We start from the raw sequence: 18,145 nt of genomic DNA, 5'->3' as shown, positions 1-18,145 counted from the left end.
ATTACCATTTCAAAGGATATACGAAGGAGCTGCTTCCACAAAATAAATCAAGTGGAATTTATAGGATAGTTCAATGTTCTTTCCAGGTCAAAGATTATCAATTATAGCTTGACCTCCTTTTCTTGTACGCTCTTGAGCTTGACAGTCCAGCAGCGATGCCATGAGCCTTGAAGAGTGAGCTTGCTGGAGATGTAGCCTTCCACGTCCCGGATGCATGCATCATCTACGTATTGGGTAGAGTGTAGTCGCTAACTTGTGGGTAGAGTACTTACCACCCTGTGGTAGTGTTCTTACTGTGCCTGCCCCGATGTATTTACTTAGATGAAGAACAAAAAACGACGCACACGTTCTCTAGTACTGGCTTGTATAGTCTATGCTTCTTGTAGACGTTTATTCTTGTCAAAAGCCGTAAGAACTGAAAAAATGACAAAGTCAAAACATACGAATAATAAGTATAACGGTATTTACATTTGATATGAATCTTTTAGCAATAAAACGCTTCAGTGTTCAACGATTACTTCAGTGATCGTTCAATTAACTACTTGATGTACGAAATACAAGTATAATAAAATAACTTCTTGATGTACAAAATACATGTATAATAAAATAACTTCTTGATGTACAAAATACATGTATAATAAATTGACATTTAACATGAACAATGTCTAAACTTCCATTTATGTATCTGTACTTGAGGTATTGTTTCTTTGGAATAACTTTCATGCACATTGTATAAATAATACTGTTATTAAGTGACTTCACCAGAATGCCAATTACACCAAGAATAGCAAGTTTGTGGTTTACAATAAGATTAATTTAACACAGCTCAAAATATGAACCACACATCATAATGGGATAAACATATTACAGTGAGGCACTTATATGTAAGCTTACCACTGTGCCTGCTGAGTGCTGACATCAAAGACAGACCGATTTACTTTCAACTTGATGCACATCTTGTTACAGTTACAGCCTTATACTGTTCCCATCTGCAAATTGAAGGGAATTATACATGTCTATGTTTATGTCTCAACATCTAGCAAGATACATTTATCATTAGTATTATACAGCTTAAATTACATAACTCATCACAGAGAAGATGGATGATTTTGAGTAGCACGTAAAGTGCATGTACAATACTCTATAATCGTATTCAACGATGCGCTCTGAATGTGTTATGCGTATATATAAGAACACACACAATCATACACACATACACGTGTTCGTTAACAATCAAAGTTCAACAATCAAAGTTCAACAATTAAAGACAACATTTAGCATATAAATACGTTATAATATCAACCTCCAATGAGTTTAGTCTGATCAGAAAACCATTAATTCAAGATTCTTCATACTCTCAATTCTACTCACATCGTTAAACTGATGAAAAGCTCAAGGTTTGATGGCTTCCTTGTCGAGCATTGTTCGTGAATCATCGAACATTTATGTGCACAGTTTGTTTTGGTTTTATGAAGTGCTAGCGCCCCCAAACTATGGAGTGCCGACTGTTACAGCAATGAATTTTCAATAATTCATTGAATTTTACCCGGTCCCCAACATAAAAAAATCCTCTGAACGACCATGCATTATGGCTCAACGTAATAAGCCAGTTCGTGAATAGCTTCGGAACGCATGACCCCCAAATATCCACAGATCTTTTACACTATGGATACGTCCCACTTGTGCAGTTTAGAATAATCACTGTCGAAGTGATGGAGGTGCTTCATGAATTCCTTTTGTTTGCCCTCTTGAGAAGAATACTTCCAGCTGTGTATCAGATAAATGTAATGTCGGTACATAAATGAATACTAGTTACATAACTTCGATGAGCATGATACGAGTATTCGTCTAACTAGTTTTACAACTTGGGAACGAATGACCTTTATCTGCACATGCGCAAATCCTAATTACGAACTCGCTTATTGTCAATAATCAAATTCTAATTACCGATTAAGCTTGGTTAATTTACTGCCCCGATTTACGCCCTAGCTCCTCGACAAAAGTGGCTGAGCCGTGGAGATGGAATTTGTCCCCTCCCCCCCACATTTTCAAGTACGCCTAAGGTGCCCGTTACACATTCGTATAAGCGCCTCTTACCCCCTCTGATAAGTGCCCTTATTCAAATAAGTGAGGAGCCCATTTTACTTTTACAAGTGCCCTTTTCTTTTGTAATAAGTGCCCCTCCCCCTTCTGATAAGTTCACCTTTTCATCTTTGATGAGTGCCCCCTTTTACCTCTCATAAGTGCCTTCTTTAATGTTGGAACGTGCACCCTTGTCTTTCTAATAAGTGCCACTTTTTTCTTCTGATAAATACCCCTTTTCTTTTTCTTGTTATTAAGAGCCACTTGCTCACTTCCGTATCTCATAAATGCCCCTTCTCACGCATCTCTGTTGCCTCTATTAAAATATCATAGGTACCCCTTTTCTTTTGACAAGTGCCCATTTCCTTTATAAAAAGTGCTCCTTTACAATCTCACAAGTGCCTGTATTCATTTCAGGTGAGTGCGATTTTTCAGTTACAAGAAAATCCCTTTATCACCTCTGGTGAATGCCTCTTCACCTCTAATAATTGTCTCTTGTCAACTCTGAGAGGTGTACCTTCTATTTTGACATTTTAAGTGCCTCTTGTCATCTCCGGCGAGTGACCGTATTAAATTCTGCGAGGTGCCCCCTTTAACCTTGGACTTATGCCCCCTTTCATCTCTGATAGTTGCCCCTTTTTATTTTGACACGTGCCCCTATCCTTTCTTATTAATGGCAATTTTCCTCCTCTTTTCCTTTGTAATAAGTGCCTCTTTTCCGTTTTTACAAGTGCCCCTTTTTCATCTCTGGTGAGTGCCCCTTATCAGGTGCGAGTAGTGCTTCATTTTCATCTCTGATAATTCCGGTTTTTACTTTAACACGTGCTCCTTTTCTTTTTTTTAATAAGCGTCCTTTTAACTTTGGATATGTGCTCCTATTTCTTTCACCACAAAATGTGCTCCTTATTTAACGCAACTAACAACCAAAGCTCGGTAGCATTTTATGTTAATAAATTTATTTCTTATCAAAGATCTTTTCGGTCTTTCATGATTAGGATTGTATTTTCCTCCTTATAAGATGTATTTTCTTGCACTACGACCTTACAAATCTTAATTGTTTTCGTTCCCTCGCAGATAAAACATTGAGACCATGGCACCTAACCGATAAAAACAGTATCTTAAACCATATGTAATGAGAGAAACAAACAATGAATTCATTCCTGATAATCTAATCCCAATGTAGGGGTATGAGGGACTACCAAATAACCAATGTATACAAATTATATATTTTCGTTCTGAGGTATCCCTTTGTAGGTGCTCCTTCTTTTCCAGAAAGTGCCTTTTTTCCTTGGTGCCCCCCCCGCCCACTTTGAAAGACGCTCCGCCGCCCCTGCTCCACGGCCAAAATGTTGAGGTGCTACACTGCCCCCTGCTAAGATTGAAATATCCTCGATCGCATTAATATTAAAGTATTTACAAGGTTAACATTTCTCAGCACATGCAATAAAACATCGAATTCTAGCAACATTTTTGTTTAAATATGATTTCTCGATCTTACTTATTGTAACGCCCCTATCAGGGTACAGGGGAGCTAGAATAATAAAAATGAAGAGACAAAAACAGTTGCTTGTGGTGAAATTGGTGTCAACATGTAGAATGACTTCTATTGCTCGATCTTAATATCATCTCAATAAGAAAGAATAATCATAACTAAAGTAATCAATATATAGAAATGACGACCACGAACACATTTTCATGCTTCGGTTTAATAGAACGATAAAGCCATAACATATCAATCTGCATGCGCTAGATCTTCTCTAATAATAAAACCTAATCTAAACTCTAAGTTTATAAACAGCTTAAAACAATGTCTATATAATAAAATGAAATACGATTTTAGTTCATTCTAACTAAACTTTTCCTGGTTTAGACAATACAACTCACATAATAACTAAGTATATCACTGGTAATATAAATGGTTCAATTGCAGTTCCAACAAATTCAAGTAACTATCCCATTTTTGAAAAAATGCGTTGCAATTCTGGTAAATAAGTGATGCACTTATTTATCTTTTCATCTAAAGGTTAAGCATAGAATAAATCCTACTATATGTATAACCTTTACGTTCAATAACCAAGCAATTCCAAATTACTTGTGCATCCGCAAAACATAATACTTAAGTCAAGATAAAACTCTATGCAAATATTGAACTATAGCAGTTTTATGTTCTCTCAAAAACCCACAAGGACAAATAAATATATGTAATGATTGTTTGAATCGTCTGAAAATAGACTTAAGATTTAATAAACAACTATAAATAACTGCATTAAAATTACAGGAAGCATAGTGAAAGCATGGACCTACTAATGGTGAAAGCATTAATCCCCTATTCTAGGTTCTCTTTTAACTCCAAAATAAACTCCCTAGCTGGAGTAAAACCCGCAAAAGTAAAATATTATTTCCCTGCTGAAAGAAAGTGCTCTCTGTGGTCTTCTATAACATCGGGGGGAGGGGGCATTATTTATCAACAAAACAATCGAATCTTTTGGGCCTGATCACACTATGTACAACGCCTGCTTTCAGGGGAAAGAACATGGTGAAATATCAACTACAAGCTACGGTACCGTGCAGACCTTTAAAAACAACAATACAAAAAATCGAATTCACAAAACTAGCTGTACAAATTAAGTCCTGCATTATATCAACTCCTTGGTCTCAGTTGTGTACACCCTGCCATCAGGGAAGACAACTGTTTCAATCACACGACGGTAGGGTTGACCCTTTCTTTTCTCAGAACGTCTGGTTAATTTCAACCTCTGTGCAACCTCCTCTTTCGCATTCGCTATCACTGAACGAGCGGTAGGACCGGTGAAATCCTCAGCGGTGCCAGTCGACAGCACAGGACGTGAATGCGTACTTGTGGACAAGGGTGTCTCCGACCGAGCTTCCTGTTGCCCTTTCTCCTTTTCTGCATTTCCAGGCACTGGAGTATTTGTGCGTTGTACTGCTGGACGAATGGGAGTTGTCATCTCTGAAGTTGATTTACTACTAGGAATCTGTCTCTCCTTATGTACTCTACGGTCATGTTTTGTGACGTGACTTTGGCGATCGGCGGTATAGTTGCATTTGGGGCAAGCCCACTCTTTCTGAGGGGGATGTGAATTTTGAACGTGGTCTTGCAGGTCCTCCACTGCATTGAATTGTCGAACACATTGCGGACATCTCATCCAGATATCGCTTTTCTTACTCGCTTTAGGCATGGTCTATGCACGAGCAAGATATTCTATATAGGGAGAAAAGGAAGAAATAATAGAGAACATTATCCATGTGTGGAAATAGTCAGATGTCACATCGCTCAGGACATCAAGGACATGGCCCCATCGCACCCATTGCTACACGTTCCATGGGAGCACCGGCATTGTATACCTGCAGGGGCGGAGAGGCGTCTTTCAAAGTGGAGGGGGAGGGGCAACAACGAAAGGCAATTTCTAGAAAGAAAAAAGGGGAAATCGTTACAAAGGGAAACATCACAGCGAAAATATACAATTTTTAGACATTGGTAGGCTCTCATAACCCCACATTGTGATTAGATTATCAGTGACGATTTCGTTGTTTGTTTCTCGCTTTACATGGTCCAATATTTATTAACATTATTTTATTTGCGAGCAAGCGAAGCGAATGTAAGCCAGAATCCAAAGAGGGAGACTATACGCGAAGGACTGCATGATGCCATACAACTGCACATTAACTTTGTATAAACCTGGAATGAATGAATAAAATCCAGCAGACTACCTGATCAGAACTTCCGGAGTATCAACTAGAACTTCAATCATATTAGAACGATATGCATGCATTGTCAGACGAAAGAGCATCTCTCGGACTATCTAGAGCAATTTGTTAGAAGTCTGTAGCATCTCGGATAGTGCCGCAAACATGTATTATGTTAGATACATAGAATAGTATTTAGCTGAAGTTGTACCTGTGGTATTCATATATACACTGTTGGTCATAATGGTGGAATATTTATTTTTACCCCAGTTTAGGGAAGGATTTGTAAAAATTATTTATTTCTAATAGATCTAGATAATGGCATACATTCTCAGATTTTATTGAATACTAATTTGCGAGTGTTTGTTTTGCGTGACTGCTTAATCATATGTGTGCTACTATGCTAATCAGCTAAGGGACCTACGTCCTTAAGTCATAATTGACAGTAATGAGGATTAATGCCTCACAAAAGGGCACTAGTATATAGCTAATCGACACGATTTTTATCCTGGGGCCTCACAGTAACGAGGCCATTGCTTAGCCCCTGAATCATGACTGTACGCAGTGTTTGCTAGGGTACGCGGCCCCTTCCACAAATCCCCCAAAACGAAAAAAATGCAATAATTTTTCAAAAATTCATTGCATTTTCCCCCGGCCCCCAACAGGAAAAATTCTTCTGCAGGGTCATGCATTATGGTTCAAGGCATGGCCACACAGAAGAATTTTTCCTGTTGGGGCCGGGGGAAAATGCAATGAATTTTTGAAAATTTATTGCATTTTCTTCGTTTTGGGGGATTTGTGGAAGGGGCCGCGTACCCTAGCAAACACTGCGTACAGTCATGATTCAGGGGCTAAACAATGGCCTCGTAATACTGTGAGGCCCCAGGATAAAAATCGTGTCGATCAGCTATATTAGTGCCCTTTTGTGAGGCATTAATCCTCATTACTGTCAATTATGATTTAAGGACGTAAGTTCCCTAGCTGATTAGCATAGTAGCACACATATGATTTAGCAGTCACGCAAAACAAACACTCGCAAATTAATATTCAATAGAATCTGAGAATGTATGCCATTATCTAGATCTATTAGAACTAAATAATTTTTAAAAATCCTTCCCTAAACTGGGGTAAAAATAATTATTCCACCATTATGACCAACAGTGTATATATATATATATATATATACATACACAAATTGTTAAATGTTAAGGTACTGTACTTTAAAGGTACCAGACATGATTATCATTTTATGCTACTTTCTGGTCCCTATCATTCATTTGAGATATATTTTGTTAAACATACATTTAGTAATGTTATTATTGTTATATTACTGTGTTTGAACTTTTGGATAATAAAAAATGAACTCAACTCAACTCAACTCATATGAAAATCCATTCCTCGAAATCAAATCCTCTTCCTTGCTTGACTACATCGTTTATATCTATATAAGTAATACGCTAAGGCTCCGCGGGGGGCGCGACGTCTCGGCGAGCCTTTGTATTCTATTGTTTTTTAATGAGATTGCCGACCGAAGTTGGTGCGGCTATCTCCTCCTGAACCCTCCCCTCGGGATACCCGTGCCCGGTGCCATCGTCCGCGGGAGAGTCTACTCTGTGGAATTGGCTATACTCCGCCCGAGGTCCTCCTCCGTGTCGACGTCCAGGGCGAAAACAGACGCGACATGCATAATGCAGGATATGCGTGACGACAGAGATACCTCATGGATATTCAACATTTAGACACACGACCGATGACTATCCACTCACATTAAGTTGCGTGTTAAATGCACGATGCACAGGGTCGGGATTACCCGAGTAAAGCATCTTTCTATAGGATATCCTTTGTAGTAACTGCACAAGCCACAGAGATACACGGGGCTTCCCGTCCACGTCCAAACTTAGAGACCTATTTCCATCATTATTGCCGCGATTTTTATATAGTTTTCGTGAATGGAGGTATGAAATCAAAGCTTATTTTGTGATTATTACGGCCATGCTTACTGAATTTTGATTATCATTTTCTAAAGGAAAGTTTTCATAAGAAAATCATTGCAGTTAAGCCCAGTTCAGTCGCAAGCTGCCTTCAGTCTACATAAACATACATACAGTACACACAGTGCTGTTGCGCTGTGTCGGCCGTGCCGGGACTTTTGCGGTAGCGTACGAAGGTGCGAAGTAACGCTAGGCTAGCGGCCTCATGAATAAACATGAGTAATGACGTCACGAACTCGCCACGCCTACTTTGGCTGAGTGAGGTAGAGTCGAAGAGTATGGGGGCCAAGCAGGCCAATATTCGTACAACTATACAATTACACATACGTCTATCCATCAATCGAAGAACCCGTAAACACAACAGCGTGTAGGCCGAAGTGCCATAATTTTGTACACCTATACAGCTATAAAACTATACGACTTTACGTCTACTCAGCCATCGGAGACTAATATTGTCTTCCCAGATAGCAAAATATCTGGGGCCCATCTGGGTTTTGTATGGGCTGACTAAAACCCACGTGGCCCATACAAAAACCAGATGTATACCAGATGGGCCTTCCCACCCAGAACCCACACATATGGGCCCCATGTGGGCCCCATGTGGGTTTTTGTTGGTGATAATCGCACGTCGAACATCGGCTGGGCCCAGCTAAAAACCAGATGTATACCAGATGGGCCTTCCCACCAAGAAGCCACAGGTATACGGAACCCACGTGGCCCATATAAAAACCAGATGTATACCAGATGGGCCTTCCCATCCAGAACCCACAAGTACCAACACATATAGGTCCCATATAGGCCCCATGTGGGTTTTTGGTGGTGATAATCGCACGTCGAAGATTGTCTTCACCCAGCTGAAAACCAGATGTATACCAGATGGGCCTTCCCACCAAGAACCCACAAGTATACGGAGCCCACGTGGCCCATATAAAAACCAGATGTATACCAGATGGGCCTTCCCATCCAGAACCCACAAGTACCAACACATATAGGCCCCATATGGGCTCCATGTCGGTCTTTTGGTGGTGAAAGTTACACATCGAGCATCGGCCGGGCCCAGCTAAAAACCAGATGTATACCAGATGGGCCTTCCCACCCAAAACCCACAAATATATCCCATCATTTGCATAATGAGTATGGGGTGCGTGCACATCTATGTTTTTTTTTACAATTTATCTAAATTTACAGGATATTTCCTAATTACTGATGATTTAGTTATTTGCAATTCATTTCGAAAATACTACAAAATGTAAATTGCCAATTAGGAAATTTCACTACTTTGTATAAATTACATTTAATTAAACATGAATTAGGAAAAACACTAACCAAGATCTAAAACAGATTCAATAAAATACAAGTATATGGAAATGTCTCATCACAGCAAATTAACCAAGTCTTCTTAACACCAATGCCTGTACATTGGAAATTTTAGACGATGTGTTGTTGCCATTGACCAAATTAATTAGTACAAGTGCTACATAACCTACTAATTAAGTCTGCTATTTGGAGCTTTCAATTGGTTGAAAGTTGTGTCAAATGGTACGACTGGTCCAGTTAAACCCAACTGGTAACCCTGGAAATTGAAAAATGGGATAAATGAATTCAACTGGGAAAAATAGGAGCCCATTTAAACAATATGAAGCCCATTTAAAACCACATTGGCCCATATGGGACCAGATCAAACCCACTTGGCCCATATGGATCCCATATAAAAACCCGCTTATAGCCCATATGGGGCCCATATAGAACCTACTTGACCCATATATAGAATGTGGTATCCCATATAAAACCCACATTTGGCCCATCTGGTGCCCAATAGGTAACCCTTGTGTATATTGATGGACCGATTGTCGGGCCCATCTGGGTTTCACGTGGGCCCATCTCGGCCAAGTGGGTCCAATGTGGGCCGCCCATCTGGGGCCCTTCTATAACCCGGGTGCAGATTGCTGGGCCTATCTGGGACCCATTTGTGCCAAATGGGCCAAGTGGGCCATAGATGGGCTGGCCCATCTGGGCCAAGTGGGCCAGCCCAGTTGTAACCAGATAAAACCCAGATGGGCCCCACAACATTTTGCTATCTGGGTTATATTATGTACAGTAAATTACAAGAAAATTTAAACAAGGTTATGAATTGAACATTTACATATTTATAGTTCAATATCAACCAGACAGAAGTATGTGACTTCACGCGTTGCAAAACAGACAGTTGCGTAATGAGTAAAATCGTTGGGGGGGGGGGTGCTGGAAAAAAAATCTGCATCACCATGCACCATTCTTACATGTTACATGCAGACTCCAAGAAACGTTTTTCAAAGTGGGGGGGGGGGGGGATCAGTTAGATCGCAGCGAGTTGAGTGTTTATAGGCGTGGGGTCCACGGGTTTCAAGGGGCCATAAACCCCCGAAAGCTCACGGGTTTTAGGCATTTAATTAGGGTCAGACGAGCATATTTTTAATACTTTATTTGTGACACTGGCAAGTCACTAATTGGCGTGGGGTCCATACGTAGATTTGCGTAGTGTTGCGTATCAACTACGCTGGCCTACGTTACTACATGCTGATAGACGCAAACAATTCAACATGTTTAATTTTTTTCCGTACTTTCGGCGTAGAAACTTGACGCAGAAAGTACGCCTTTTCACGCAACTCTACGCTACTGTACGCCATGCCTACGCAACAGTACGCTACCCTACGCCAGATCGACAAAGTAGTAAAAGCTTTCCACACAGTAAGCAACCGTAAGCAACCATAAGCAAACATGTACACTAGCCTATGCATAACCTACGCAGGGACTACAGTGAAGCAACATTTTTTCCATTAATACGCAGCCTAATTTCTGCGTAGTCGGTACGCCACACTACGCAACTCTACGCAGTTCCAGTGTGAAAGAGGCTTAAAGAATAACTACCGGTAGAGTTGGATCGTTTTTGTTTTTTTTTGATAAATGGCAAATAAAGTTCTTGGTGGTTTTAATTTAGAGAGTCTCTCTCTCATGGGCGTCAATCCTTACGTAATACCTATTGTTCAGGGGGATGAATGAATAGATCACCCCCCCCCCCCCCTGAACAATAGGTATTACGTAAGGATTGACGCCCATGGTCTCTATATATCTATTTAGAATCCCGCGGATTTCCGCGGGTCCTGCTAGTATAGCTTATAATCAGTCAGAGGGGCCACATAGTCTCTCTCTTTGAATAAAGGTCCTGTTCACATTTATAAACAACTACCGTGTTTACACTTCGGTACAGTAAGTCCATGCAAGTAGCTACAGGCTTGTTCACACACCCTAGTTGTGAAATGGGTATCAACACACACTACTATTCATGGGCGTAAATCCTTACATAATACCTATTGTTCAGGGGGGATGATCTATTCATTCATCCCCCCCCCTAAATAATAGGTATCAATTGCAGATTTACGCCCATGTACTTTTTCATGAGGCGTTTATTCATATCATAAACATAATCGTATTCTTCTACCGATGTTATACCTTCTTAAGTATAATAGTAGAACACTAGCAGGACCCGTGGAAAATCCACGGGATTCTAGGGGAGGGGGCCAAATAGATAGATAGATAGAGGCCTATGTGCTATCCAAAAAAAAAATAGATTATCTTTATATAGAGAATTTTTATAATATATGCTGTTTGACCATAAATGGCGCATCGTAAAACAAACTATGTCAGATAGGATCTCGATAATAACGATTTATTTGCATTATTGTTGTGATTTCAATGTAGTTTCATGAAAAGACTACATATGCAGAGGCTTGGATTATGATTATGTTGGCATTGTTCACAAAATGTGTACAATTATTTTCAAAGTAAAGATTTTACGCGAAAAATCGGACGGTTTGTGCACAAATTGACTCGACTGTGTGTGGGACTGTGAGCGTAGAATCCAGTGAAAGATTTTTTTTTCGGGGACTCGATCTATATCAAATTTTGGAAAAATTTGGGGGGGCTACTTTTTTATCTTTCGGGGGCTCATTTTTCTTGGGCTAATTTTTCATTAATTCATTTAAAGATGCAGTTTGTTTAGTTTAGTAGCGTAGTGTTACGTAAAAAAAGGCGTACTTTCTGCGTCAAGTTTCTACGCCGAAAGTACGCGAATTTTGTTAAACATATTAAATTGTTTGCGTCCATCTTGCGTACTTTTTTGCGTTCCTCAGGGTATGGTAACGTAGGCCAGCGTACTCTCAGCTCAGCGTAGTTGGTACGCAACTCTACTATGGACCCTACGCCAATTAGTGATCGACCTGCCAGTGTCACAAATAAGGTATTAAAAATATGCTCATCTGACCGTAATTAAATGCCCAAAACCCCCGAGCTTTCGGGGGTTCAGCCCTTTGTACCCGTGGACACCACGCCTGCACTCAAATCGCTTTGAGTTACCTGACCCCCCCCCCCCATACTTTAAAAATTGATTTGATGCAAGAACTGTATCATACTAAAAGTATTATCATGTTTTTAAACGACCATGACGACCGTCTGATTTTCTTGTGAAAACTTTACTTTGCTTGTGAAAACTTTACTTTGAAAAATGATTATCGAAATTCAGTATACAACTATACATGGCCAGAATAATCACAATCTAAGCCCAGGTTTCATACATCTATTCACGAAACTATATTGAAATCGGGGCAATAATAGCAATTTCAAAGTGTTGTTTAGACTCTCCTCACACCACGGACAGGCCTGGCTACTCAGGTCACCGCATGGAGTAGGCTACTCCATGCTCACACACTCAGCTCCGACAGCAGCGCTCAGCTGCGGTGGCAATACACTGTGGAAACTTTACTTTGAAAAATGATTATCGAAATTCAGCATACAACTATACATGGACAGAATAATCACAATCTAAGCTCAGGTTTCATACCTCTATAGTCACGAAACTATATTGAAATAGGGCAATAAGAGCAATTTCAAAATGTTGTCGAGTCTACTCTATAGCTCAGCTCAGCTCACCTCACCTCACCTCACACACAGTCACAGTTCCGACAGTGCTCGGCAGCAGTGGCGCACTGCACTGCCCGTGCCTCACGGCAGCTAGCTTGCAACTGAACTGTCAGTTACGATACGATGAATTTCTTGTGAAACCTTTACTTTGAAGAATGATTTTCAAAATTCAGTAAACATGGACAGATTAATACCAAAGTAACCCTGCTTGCATACCTCTATTCACGTAAACTATATACAAATCACGGCAATCATCATAGAATCAGAGTCGAACCGACTGAGCTGTGCGTGTGACGGTGAGCGTAGAATCATCGCAAACATTATACACGTGCGTTCGTACACACAGCAGGTCCGCCTAGCCTACAAAGCATATCCTATAGAAAGACGCATAGCACGGGTAAGCTCAACCCGTTGAGGATACATATTGGCTACATCCCATCACCCGGGTGAGTCGTCTGTTGATGTGTATTTCTCTTACATGCTACAAAGCGAACCCTATAGCAAGAGGTCTTACTCGGGATACGCCGCAGCTTTTTCAATGAGACTTGCTACACCCGTTGACGCGAGTGGATTCTCGTCCATCGTGTGTCTCTTCGTCTCTCTTTGATAATTAGACAGAGGGCGGGTGCACGCCTTGCCGACTCGCTCTCGCGGGTTCGTCGCCTCCTCGCAATCCACGATGCCCGCCGTGCTCTCGTCCGCCCGTCCTCCCCGGCACCCCGAAACCGCGTTTAACGGCATGGACGTCGATCGCGGGGTCGACGTGGCACGCGGGTTACGGGAGACAGACCTCGTGGAATTGTGCCGCCCTCCCCGCGCCACGGCGGAGGCGGGCGGGGTCGGGGAAAGACGTTTTTGAGGAACCGTTTTGTACCCGTTTGGACCCCCCGCGGCGATTTTGCGTATTAGTAATATAGACTAGCAGGACCCGTGGAAAATCCACGGGATTCTAGGGGAGGGGGCCAAATAGATAGATAGATAGAGGCCTATGTGCTATCCCAAAAAAATTTAGTTTATCTTTATATAGAGAATTTTTATAATATATGCTGTTTGACCATGAATGGCGCATCGTAAAACAAACTATGTCAGATAGGATCTCGATAATTACTATTTATTTGCATTATTATTGTTGTGATTTCAATGTAGTTTCATGAAAAGACTACATATGCAGAGGCTTGGATTATGATTATGTTGGCATTGTTCACAAAATGTGTATAATTATTTTCAAAGTAAAGATTTTACGCGAAAAATCGGACGGTTTGTGCACAAATTGACTCGACTGTGTGTGGGACTGTGAGCGTAGAATCCAGTGAAAGATTTTTTTTTTCGGGGACTCGATCTATATCAAATTTTGGGAAAATTTTGGGGGGCTACTTTTTTTTATCTTTCGGGGGCTCATTTTTCTTGGGCTAATTTTTCATTAATTCATTTAAAGATGCAGTTTGTTCAGTTTAGTAGCGTAGTGTTACGTAAAAAAAGGCGTACTTTCTGCGTCAAGTTTCTACGCCGAAAGTACGCGAATTTTGTTAAACATATTAAATTGTTTGCGTCCATCTTGCGTACTTTTTTGCGTCCCTCAGGGTATAGTAACGTAGGCCAGCGTATTCTCAGCTCAGCGTAGTTGGTACGCAACTCTACTATGGACCCCACGCCAATTAGTGATCGACCTGCCAGTGTCACAAATAAGGCATTAAAAAAATGCTCATCTGACCGTAATTAAATGCCTAAAACCCCTGAGCTTTCGGGGGTTCAGCCCTTTGTACCCGTGGACACCACGCGTGCACTCAAATCGCTTTGAGTTACCTGACCCCCCCCCCCCATACTTTAAAAATTGATTTGATGCAAGAACTGTATCACACTAAAAGTATTATCATGTTTTTAAACGACCATGACGACCGTCTGATTTTCTTGTGAAAACTTTACTAAAATGATTATCGAAATTCAGTATACAACTATACATGGCCAGAATAATCACAATCCAAGCCCAGGTTTCATACATCTATTCACGAAACTATATTGAAATCGGGGCAATGATAGCAATTTCAAAGTGTTTGTTTAGACTCTCCTCACACCACGGACAGACCTGGCTACTCCGGTCACCGCTACTCCATGCTCACAAACTCAGCTCCGACAGCACCGCCGACAGCAGAGCTCAGCTGCCGTGGCAATACACTGTGGACTCAGGCAGTTTGCAACTGAACTGTCACGTGAAGGCGTACTATCACAGATCTATTTGCGCTATTCTTGTTGTGATTTCGATGTAGTTTTCATGAAAAGACCAATAAAACAGAAGCTTAGACTATGATTATGTTGGAATAGATCACAGAATTTGTATAATTATTTTCAGAGTAAAGATTTTACGTGAAAATAGGTCCATGGTTTGCGTCAGTTGTCGCAATCGTCTCGACTCGAATCGACTTTGGTGTGTGCATGTGTGTGACCTGAGAGCGTGTAATACACGTACACTGTGGGCGCCTGGCCTACAAAGCATATCCTATAGAAAGACGCATAACACGGGTCAGCTCAACCCGTTGAGCGTACATATTGGCTACATCCCATCACCCGGGTGAGTCGTCTGTTAATGTGTATTTCTCTTACATGCTACAAAGCGAATCCTATAGCAAGAGGTCTTACTCGGGATACGCCGCATCCTTTTACGATGAGACTTGCTACACCCGTTGACGCGAGTGGATTCCCGTCCATCGTGTGTCTCTTCGTCTCTCTTTGATAATTAGACAGAGGGCGGGTGCACGCCTTGCGGACTCGCTCTCGCGGGTTCGTCGCCTCCTCGCAATCCACGACGCCCGCCGTGCTCTCGTCCGCCCGTCCTCCCCGGCCGCCCCGAAACCGCGTTTAACGGCGTGGACGTCGATCGCGGGGTCGACGTGGCACGCGGGTTACGGGAGACAGGCCTCGTGGAATTGTGCCGCCCTCCCCGCGCCACGGCGGAGGCGGGCGGGGTCGGGGAAAGGCGTTTTTGAGGAACCGTTTTGTACCCGTTTGGACCCCCCGCGGCGATTAGTGGTATTAGTAATATAGATTGAAATAGGACATAGGACATAGGCCTACTTATGCACCTGCAAAACTCATCGATTCATTAAACTGTTTAATACCAATATACCGGCGACAGGGCGTACGCAGGGGGGGGGGGGGTTTGGGGGTTCAAACCCCCCCTTTGGTATTTTTATGTATGTAACCCCCCCCCCCCCCCCCCCCTTTGGGTTTTTTTTTTTTTTTTTTTTTTTTTTATTATTTAAAAAAAAAAAAAAAAAAAAAAAAAAAATTATACCCACGGCTAACCTAAATAAGGTGACCTTACCCCCCCCCCAACGACAAAAAATGTCAAATTATGAAATTTCGAGACCAAAAAAAAAAAAAAAAATGTGTCCGCTTACCCCCCTCCCCCCCCCCCCACCCCCCCTCCCCCCCCCCCCCCCCACTGAGCGACTTTTCGGCTGGCTGAGTCGTTGCGATTTTTTTTGACCTCCAAAAAAAAAAAAAAAAAGTGTCCGCTTACCCCCCCCCCCCCCCCCCCCCCCCCCACTGAGCGACTTTTCGGCTGGCTGAGTCGTTGTGATTTTTTTTTACCTCCAAAAAAAAAAAAAAGTGTCCGCTTACCCCCCCCCCCCTCCCCCCCCCCTCCCCCCCCTCCCCCCCCCCTCCCCCCCCCCCCCCCCCCCCCACTGAGCGACTTTTCGGCTGGCTGAGTCGTGGCGATTTTTTTTTACCTCCAAAAAAAAAAAAAAAGTGTCCGCTTACCCCCCCCCCCCCTCCCCCCCTCCCCCCCTCCCCCCCCCCTCCCCCCCTCCCCCCCCCCCCCACTGAGCGACTTTTCGGCCTGCGCGATTTTCAAATTTTCGGGAGCAAAATATTTTAAAACCCCCCCCTTGAAAAAATCCTGCGTACGCCCCTGACCGGCGATATATGTATCTAAACAATTAAGCGAATCGGCATAAACACACTCATGCAACTCTTTGGATACACATTCGCAGTCACAACGTTGTGTACATATCTCATTCCTAACAGTCCATTTATTCCTAAAATGGAATATAATAGTATCAAGAGAGTGGTACAAACCAATCATTATAACATTACATGTACAGCTAATAATCTGATATAAAATAGAAACGGGAATTAGCTCACCTAGAATAATAAAAAGAGAAGAAAACAGTTGCTTGTGGTGAAATTGGTGTCAGCATGTGAACTGACACATGACATGCCATCACCGGCACTCTCTTCCTGGTTTCTCCTTCCAGGACTCTTCCATTCTCTAAAGGGGAGGGGTTGTATTCCTTTAGAGATGCCATAATAGCTATCTTTTCTATTATAGGTAACTAAAATAGGATTCATAAGTTCAATCCTTATCTTGTCTTTTGCTGAATATTACTGATTGAATTTAGTCGGCGTAAGTTTTCCCCTGCAGCAATAAGCATTCCATAAATTTGCCACGGTTAAGTTAACACGACCTTCCATTGACCTAGTCTTACTCTGCGTAACTTCCGGAAGTGGTGGCATCCGCACTAGTCGACTTCAACCCAGCTTCCGCATCTAAACCCATTCACTATTCGTATAAGAGTAGGGGGAAACCCCGGTGTATTGGTCCAACTGCACACCCCAACCAGGCCAAGTATATACGGCATCTGCAAGAATCTTCAGTATTGAAGAAGGCAGATTATCTTGAAGAAGAAGAAGAAGAAGAAGAAGAAGAAGTAAACCGTGCGAAATCTAATTTTCATTTTCGCGTTGTAAACAAACATCCCTAAACCATGAAAATCACTCTACAGGCAAACTCGCATGTGGTAAACACTGTAGGTTTGACCCCGGATGTTTTAAATGTTAGGTCATACAACCCTTGCAAAAGGTCAAAGATACTCAGAGTCCCAAGTGAGAGCATCCACATGCAGGCACGTAGCCAAGGGGGGGGGGGGGCACGTGCCCCCCCCCCAAAAAAAAAAAAAAATTCTAAGATCGGTTGAACTTTTAAGACCCTTTTTTTTTTAAAACTCAATCGATTAGATGTATGTGCCCCCCCCCCCCCCCCCCCCCCCAAACATCAAACTCTGGCTACGTGCCTGTCCACATGGTCACCTTACGCCACCCTCTAGTCGTGTTATCGCGGTTACTCCGTGGAAAAGTCCAGGTGTAAATCAGTCGGCGTAAAGTTCGGCGTAACTAACACGACTATCGTTCAGACGGTCACTACCCCGACCTTTACGCCGACCATACCATACTTACGCCGACCAGCTCTAACACGACCTTTAAGCCGATCCAAATTGCCAGCGTGTGAACACGACTCATTATCACCTATCCTTTTTTTCGACGTCTATATCGTTTGTTACGTATATTTGCAAATGATTGTGTGATATTCATTTTCTTTGTAATGTCGTGGTATGCTATGATAACGCCTA

At 42.1% G+C, this 18,145-nt stretch overlaps 1 long non-coding RNA gene across 1 annotated transcript; it reads right to left on the bottom strand.

The window, feature by feature from the left end:
* Positions 1-3,649: 3,649 nt before the first annotated feature.
* Positions 3,650-17,173, bottom strand: LOC115920752. The gene is made up of 2 exons (XR_004062519.1): positions 16,881-17,173; positions 3,650-5,305 (listed from the first exon to the last, which is right to left on the bottom strand). It is a non-coding gene; the product is annotated as an uncharacterized LOC115920752 (long non-coding RNA).
* Between the last annotated feature and the right edge of the window lie 972 nt (positions 17,174-18,145).

Source organism: Strongylocentrotus purpuratus, unplaced genomic scaffold (genome assembly GCF_000002235.5).
Source record: "Strongylocentrotus purpuratus isolate Spur 01 unplaced genomic scaffold, Spur_5.0 spur5_scaffold_9, whole genome shotgun sequence".
NCBI classification, from domain to species: Eukaryota; Metazoa; Echinodermata; class Echinoidea; order Camarodonta; family Strongylocentrotidae; genus Strongylocentrotus; species Strongylocentrotus purpuratus.
This window is presented reverse-complemented; position numbering and strand designations above follow the sequence as displayed.